Source organism: Lactuca saligna, chromosome 6 (genome assembly GCF_052625555.1).
Source record: "Lactuca saligna cultivar CGN05327 chromosome 6, ASM5262555v1, whole genome shotgun sequence".
Classification (NCBI taxonomy): domain Eukaryota; kingdom Viridiplantae; phylum Streptophyta; class Magnoliopsida; order Asterales; family Asteraceae; genus Lactuca; species Lactuca saligna.
In genome coordinates, this window is record NC_136422.1 from 120,066,603 (window position 1) to 120,074,650 (window position 8,048).

Sequence of the window (8,048 nt, forward strand, 5' to 3'; positions counted from 1 at the left end):
GCAATTAATCACATATGATATATATGGACTCTATTTATATTTGTGTTCTCGACTTAATAGTTATTCTCATGTATATAATCATATGTGATTAGATGTATATAATCATATATGATTTATATAGACATCATTACTTTTTTCCATATAACTTATATGTGATTGGATACATATAATCACATATGATTATATGTATTTAATCACATATGATTACTGTGGACAAAGAATAATTACAGAATCGAGAACGTGACAAAGAATCTCATCCACATAAATCATATATGATTGGATACATATAATCACATGTGATTATATGTATTTAATTAGATATGATTTATGTAGATAATATTTATTTTTGCAGTTGCGATTTAATAATTGCTTTTTTGTATTTAATCACATTTGATTATATGTATATAATCACATATGATTTGAGGTGGAAAATATTCATTTTTGCCTTCTCGATTCAATACCTGTGCTCATGTACTTAATCACATACGATTATACATATAACCACATGTGATAAAATACATGAGAACAACTATTGAATCAACAAAGAAAAAATGAATTATATCCACATACATCATGTGTGATTAGATTCATATAATAACTTGTGATTATATGTATTTAATTACATATGATTAATTTGGATAAACATTTGTTTTTGTGTTCTTGGTTCAATATTTGTTATCGTGTATATAATTACATGTGATTGTATGTATCTAATCACATATGATTTATATAGACAATATTCGTTTTCTCCAAAATAAAATCATATGTGATTAGAAATATGACTACAAAAAATATGTCCTTCAGTGGCATACAAAAAGTGTCACTAAAACCCCAAAAAAATGCCACTAAAGGCATGTCAAAGAATCCGCGGCACACATAATAAGTGTCATTAGAAACGCTCTCACTAAAACCTTTTGGTGGCACATTTTAGTTTTGCCGCTGCAGAAATTTGGGCTTTTAATGATATTTTTTATTTGTCACAATAGAAGAAAAGTTTTGTGGGACATTTTTTGTGCCATTGAATGCTCATTTGATTCAAGAATTCATTCTATATTTAGTTACACATTTTTATAGTGACACTTTTTTATTTGCAACAAATACAAAAAATTATTTTATGACACATTTTCCACCGATAAATACTAACGAGATTCTAGAATTTAGGCTATTTATATCTATATTTTTTATGATAATGTACAATAAAAAATAATTAAATTGTAGCAAATAGACAAAAATAAAAATGTTATTTTTTTCATCAATGATTTTAATCTTATTGAATCAGATATCTAAGTAAATATCAAATATGTATAAATACGAAACCAATACATGATAAACATAAAATAAACAACAAAAATAAATAAATAATAATAATAAAAAATAAACTTGAAACTTAATTGCATATGAACTTCCCCAAACTCCATGTTAGCTTGAATAAAATCATTTTATCTCATACTCTAAAATCAATATTAGCAATTTCCTGTCCAAAAACAAAGACAATTCAAAATATAGTTACATAATTCATAGTTTAGAAATAAATAATTTAGCATTAAGGGCAAATAAACTATTTCTGTAAGAACAAACCGAAGACGAAAGCACATAAAACTTTGAACTATAACATGTATTTTCAATTCCAAAAGAAGACTAGCTATTCATGTGAAATTACTTTTTCTTGTCTGTTTTAGTTTAGCGATAATGAAACTCATTAATCTGAGAATAATATAATGTTATTGAAAATTATTTAATTTTGTTTTTCCTGCATTATATAGTCCAGCCGTCGGTGGAAATGCATAAAAAAAATTGTTGGTATGTAATCTTGAAACCACTTTCTTGTTGAGTTTTTTTTATTGTGGAATTTGGTTAAAAAATAGGAATTTTAAAATGAGGTGTTGAGGAAGATGAAGACATAAAGCAAATCCACTTAACAATTAACAGCATCAATTGTCTTAAGAGACCATTATATTCACTTGTCCCTACCCTACCTCCATATGACATCAAAATTATGTGTAAACAAAATCTCCATACTACAAATTTCTTTGAATTTATAAGTATTGAGGGTATTTATGTAATTTTCCTAGTGACCCATCTAAGTTGTTGATTCTGGTTTGTGAAAAGTTTCAATCTTTCATAGCTGCCTCACTGTCTGCCAAGTTTGATTTTTATTCAAAACTAAAAAGATTAAAAGATTTCTTCTTTATAAAATCTCTGCCTTTGTTATGGTGAATCATTTACCATAAGGAATACTGGGAGTATGGTCGTTTGTTAAATCTACAAAGAAGAAGAACTGGAGTCTGAAGTTGTCAAATATTCAAAAGTTATTAACTAGTAACAATTAAAACTTAAACTAAAATTCTCTTGACTAAAAAACTCTTCACCAATTAGATTCCGATTTAAACAAACCCTAACTAACTGTTAACTACTAAATACTAACATGTAGGAACCAACAAAAAAACAAGTTGATTTTCAATTCTTGACAGAAGATTTGTCTAGACTAATCCAAGTTTAAATGGTTTGTTTTGATTTAGATTTCAAGAAAGAACATAAAACTTTCTATTTTTAGAGTAAAAACTTATGCTTATTGTTTTCATAATTAGTGTGAACTAGTTTCAAGTTTAACAACCTTTCTTTTCTGTTCTTTTGTAGCCAAAATTGGAAATATGTTTTACTGTATACATGTTTGAATCACACTAAACCTGCCACAGATAATTAAATAGCTTAGGTTCATCTAATCTTCATTTTCTATTTTTAGATTTCATTATCATATTTCGGAAGGAAGCAAGTGGTAATCACAGTATTCCTTACTCTTACACTACCAACAAAACGAAAGTAAAGGTTAACAGATAGAACATTAGGTATCATTAAACAAAACATTTGTTTCTAATTTTCTGTTATATGTTGACTTGTTGAGTAATCTAGTGTCAAAAAAAGGGATTTCTTTATTTCTTAATTGAAATTTGAACCAATGACAAGACCTTCAGTTTTGTTACGGAAGGAACTATAGGACTCACATAATGAAACGGTAGTCAAATAAATCCATCAGCTATATAGTTATATGCAATAGCTATGAATGCCTCATTCAAACTACAGGAATCTAATTTTAAATACTAGTCGGCTAAAATTTCACATGATCCTGTTACCATTCACATAGTTTTCTCATAATTTACTCAAAATCAATTCAAATTTGATGACAAACCAGTTAAGCACTCAAGATTACGCTCTTTATCTCACATACAAAGAACCCTAAAACCGATATCAGTATTAATCAAAATATAACAAAGACTACAAGATACAATTATCACCTGGTTAAACAAACTCTAATCCAAAACTGATGCAAACTTAAGTTATCAACTCTCATGAATCAGTAAGGGAAACCAATCAACCAAACTTATTTGTGTGGAAAGAACACCACTAACTGGAGAAGTGATGCTATGAACGCCTCTCCAAAGAGAAAACTCCAAGTGATCACTAGTAACACTATCGGGATTCAGAATACTCAATTAGGAAGAGAACCTACGAGTTGGAAGTCATATATCAACATTAAAAGTAAGCGTTTATCAAAAAATAAGCTAAAATTTCCACAAGAATCATTATCGACTCACATTTTGACAATCGTGGAAAAAATAGAAGCAAGATAATGCGTTTTGGGACTATATTCAAAGTCAACTGAGAGAAAAACATCTCAACCCTATAAATTCAAACAATAACTTAGGAATGCGCATAGAAAAAGGATGAAATCGGATGAAAATTAAATTAAAGTATAGTTACTGAACCACATGGAGATAAAACAAGAGTAGAGGCACTGAAGAGGTATTTGCAGAAGGCTTCGAGATTAAAACCCCTGCAATGGGAGATAAAAGGGGAATTATGCATAATAATTGATTCATCTTCCTCGATCGTAGCTTTGTATTGTTTTGGAGAAGAGTACTAACACAATAAGGAGCATTAGATCTCATCTTATGGATTTTTATTTGGAGTTTGCTAATCATAATCTGGATAAGGATCCAATGAAATCAACTATTCAATTTCGGCAAACTCACCATCGGCGGGATGTATGATACTTGGAGAAGTGAAATTCGACTAATTAGGGTATAAGAAATGGGGGACGCGTTCAAATTTCTAGGTTTTTAGAAATATACGCTGATTTATTTTGGAGCAGGGAATAATTAAGGAAACTCAAATCTTTTTAGTGGCATAAAAACATAAAATCACATAATAAAATTTTAGTGATATATGAAATATAAAAGAATATATGACACAAAATATAGAGCTTTTAGTGGCATTTTAATTTTTTTATGTCATTAATAAATGTTAATATTAGTGGAGTAAGTTATTAAATACCATTAAATCTATTAATTTTATAGAGGCATATAAAACATGTCATTAAAAATATATTGTAGTGGCATAAAAAAGATATGTCATTAAAAATGTATGCCACTAAATATCATTTCTATGTAGTGCATATAATCACATCTGATTCAATGTATTTAATCACATATGATTAAAGTGGAAAAAAAATTATTGAATTGAGAATGCGAAAATGAATCTTATCCACTTAAATCATATGTGATCAGATACACACAATCACATGTTATTATATATATCTAATCGCATATGATTTATATGGACAATATTCATTTTCCTGTTTTTGATTCAATAGTTTTTCTTGTGTATTTAATCACATGTGATTATACATATCTAATCACATATGATTTATGTGAATAAGATTCCAATTCACATTCTCAATTCAATAGATGTTATCATGTATTTAATCATATGTTATCTTATGTATTGAATCACATACAATTAATATGAACAAAGAACAATGATTGAATCAAAAACACAAAAATGAATCATGTACATATAAGCCATATGTGATTAGATCATATAATCACATGTGATTTAATTCACGATAAAAATTAAGGAATCGAGAACACATAAATGAATCTTGTCTGCTTGTCTCACTAGAAAAAAAAAACTACATTATGCTTTTCCTTGTTCACTCTACCGGATTAGGGTATCCATGAACAATAACATAATACAAGTAATGCCTACGTAATAGGAGAGTTAATGTAACTAACCTCCTTGAACTTGAAAATTAGCTAGCATGAGCAAGATGGATCCTTTCCTTTATGAGAACCTACATAAAAATTGTAACATTATTTAGCTTGTGCTTTGTTGTATTAATCTTATAAAACTTATATACATATTTCCTTATTTTCTCTTTGATTGTAATGCTCTGTTTGGGATATTTTTTGTTAACTTCCATCCAATTATTAAAATTTGATAAAATTATATTGGTAAATTACCCCTTTTATCTTTTCAGAAATATAATAGTCTCGTTCTAATGGTTTTTGGTTTATTTTATATTAAATTTACAAGTTAGTAACTTTTTTCTGTCACTTTCTATACCACTCAGCTCTATAGGAATAAACTGTAACAATCTACTAAGAATTACATCAGTCCCTCTATAGGTGGGAAACCATACATCCTTATCTAACTATAATTCATGAATTTATTATAATATTTTGAAGACAATGCATAAAATCCGTGACAAAATGGACCAGCCTGAGAAGATTGCCAATTTTACCCCTTAAAGAGTTGGAATTTCATGTTGTGATTCAAAGTTTGAAGAAACTAGACACATTAAGATTTCCAGTAAACTAAGTCTCATGATTTTTAGGTGGCCTTATTGAATTGCACGAATTTTAGAAGTTGGAGGATAGATTTGAGAAAATTGATCATAATAGCTTTTAAATCACTTTTGGTGTTCTACTAAGGAATTAATGATTAAGCCTTAAGTTTATCCCTTTTAACATGATTATTGGTTACTTATTAGGATATTGAGATGTAAATTTCAATTTAACATAAGGGCCTTAATGCTTGGCTTGATAAGGGTTCAAAGTTATGGATTTTCACATAAAATGCTACTTTTACACTTATTCGGTTCTTTCAGATAATATGACAAATAGCTTGTGTGCATGAAATCCTACACTGATAATCAACTTTCTAATAGACTCTAATCCATCCCCTAGAGCTTACTATTCACAATAAAAACAATCCAACTGTATGCATAATTCCTCATAAAAGCAAGCAAATGAACAAGCAAGTTCGTAATTCATCAACAACAGAAAAATATACCAGATTTTTTCAAATAAAATGTCTTCTTATGTGAAATCAAGTATTATACACTCGATTAGTCATTCATTATAAGCTTAATTTCATGAATTTCATGATAAATTGAGTCAATTTAGGTTGAAAAATACATGTGTATAGACTTGAAAACAATACTTCCTAGAAGCTCTCATAAATCGTGTTTGTAGACATCAACTTCGCTGTGGCGTCCTGGATAAATATGGTTACCTGCTTCCGATTTCTGTGGGGAGATAGTGGATTGTAGAAGAAGAAGATGAAGAATTTGTTTTATACGCCTTTGAAATGAAGAAATTGAATTCAATTGGTCGGTGATTTGGAACCAACAAATCATAAGGATACGATTGCCACTAGAACCAGATCGAGAAACATACTCATTGGAGAGAAAGAGACATATAGACATTGTTTCCGATTGTGGAAGGAGTACAGGTGGGGGGAGGTGTGGAGAGGCAGCGATCGGTTATTCTGACGACATTCCTATGACTAGGGCAACGGTCCGCTGGTCTCAGATGTTGCATCTTCAAATGAGAGAAAGGGACTTCTACTAGAGCAGGTGGGTGTGAATAGAGTTGAAATTTTTTATATGTTTGAAGGTTTAAATTGTTCTCAAATGTTCGCAAATTAAGAAATGTTCTCATTTGAACACATCTCTCTCTCTTTCTCTCTCTCTCTCTCTCTCTTTCTCTCTCTCTCTCTATATATATATATATATATATATATATATATATATATATATATATATATATATATATATATATATATATATATATATATATATATATATATATAAAGTAGTGTTCAATCTAGAACATTTCATATTGCGAGGACATCTGAGAACAAATTTGGATCATACAATTTTTTTATATTAAAATCATCAAATAATATTAATGTAAATAAAAAATAAGTAAAAATTTTTTGTAAAAGCCCACTAACCAACACCACTCACCACCTAACACCACCCACCACCCATCTCCACCATCCCCACCCACCATTATCACCAGCACTGGCCATAGCCAAGCACAACAACCACCACCTGTCACTACCACCTACCCACCACTCCCCACCTACTTACCACCCACCACTATCACCACACCCCCACCACCCACCCACCATCAACCATTATGACCACCACCTGTCACTACCACTAACCACTACCCATCACCCATCACCACTACCTTCCTCCACCAACCATCACCATCACCACCCTCACCTACTGTACCCACAACCATTATACATCACAACCACCCACACCCACCACCCACCAAGACCATCATCACCACCAACAACTGACCGCCACCATCACCCATCACAACCACCCAACTCCACCACCCATTACTACCACCTTCCACCACCACCCCACCCATCACCTACTAAAACCACTATACACCACCACCACCTGTCACCACCATCCCCACCACCGACCACCACCATCAATCATCATTACCTGCCTCCACCACTCATCGCCACCTCCACCTCCACCACCACCACCATTCACCACCACCACAACCCACTAACCACCACTAACAACCCACCATCACCACCTAACACCACCACCCGCCTTTACCACGATAATCACCACCCTTCATTACCATCTCCACCACCATCCATCACCTAACCACATCATCACCACCTACCACCATCACCACTCACTGCCTACCACGACCACTGGCACCAAACATCACCATACATCACCACCACCAACCATCACCCACCCATCAACATCACCACAACCAACCTATCCATCACATATCATAACCACCACTCCTACCCTGATACACCACCACCCACTACCACTCACAACCACCATAAACTAACTCTCACCCACGATCCCCATCACTGACCACTTAAGCAGTTAATATCGGTGATTTCCAGGTGGGATATCGGTTATTGATACTTTTCAAAAT

At 31.7% G+C, this 8,048-nt stretch overlaps 1 long non-coding RNA gene across 5 annotated transcripts; it reads right to left on the reverse strand.

Annotated features, from left to right (window-relative positions):
• Window positions 1-1,325: 1,325 nt before the first annotated feature.
• LOC145000446 (uncharacterized) lies at window positions 1,326-4,156 on the reverse strand. Of its 5 annotated transcripts, XR_013661228.1 has the most exons (4): window positions 3,924-4,141; window positions 3,765-3,832; window positions 3,594-3,679; window positions 3,128-3,504 (listed from the first exon to the last, which is right to left on the reverse strand). It is a non-coding gene; the product is annotated as an uncharacterized LOC145000446 (long non-coding RNA). The 5 variants fall into 5 exon arrangements; XR_013661226.1 differs by adding an exon at window positions 1,326-1,474 and having other exon boundaries at window positions 3,294-3,504; window positions 3,594-4,137; XR_013661227.1 differs by having other exon boundaries at window positions 3,594-3,832; window positions 3,924-4,146.
• Window positions 4,157-8,048: the final 3,892 nt, after the last annotated feature.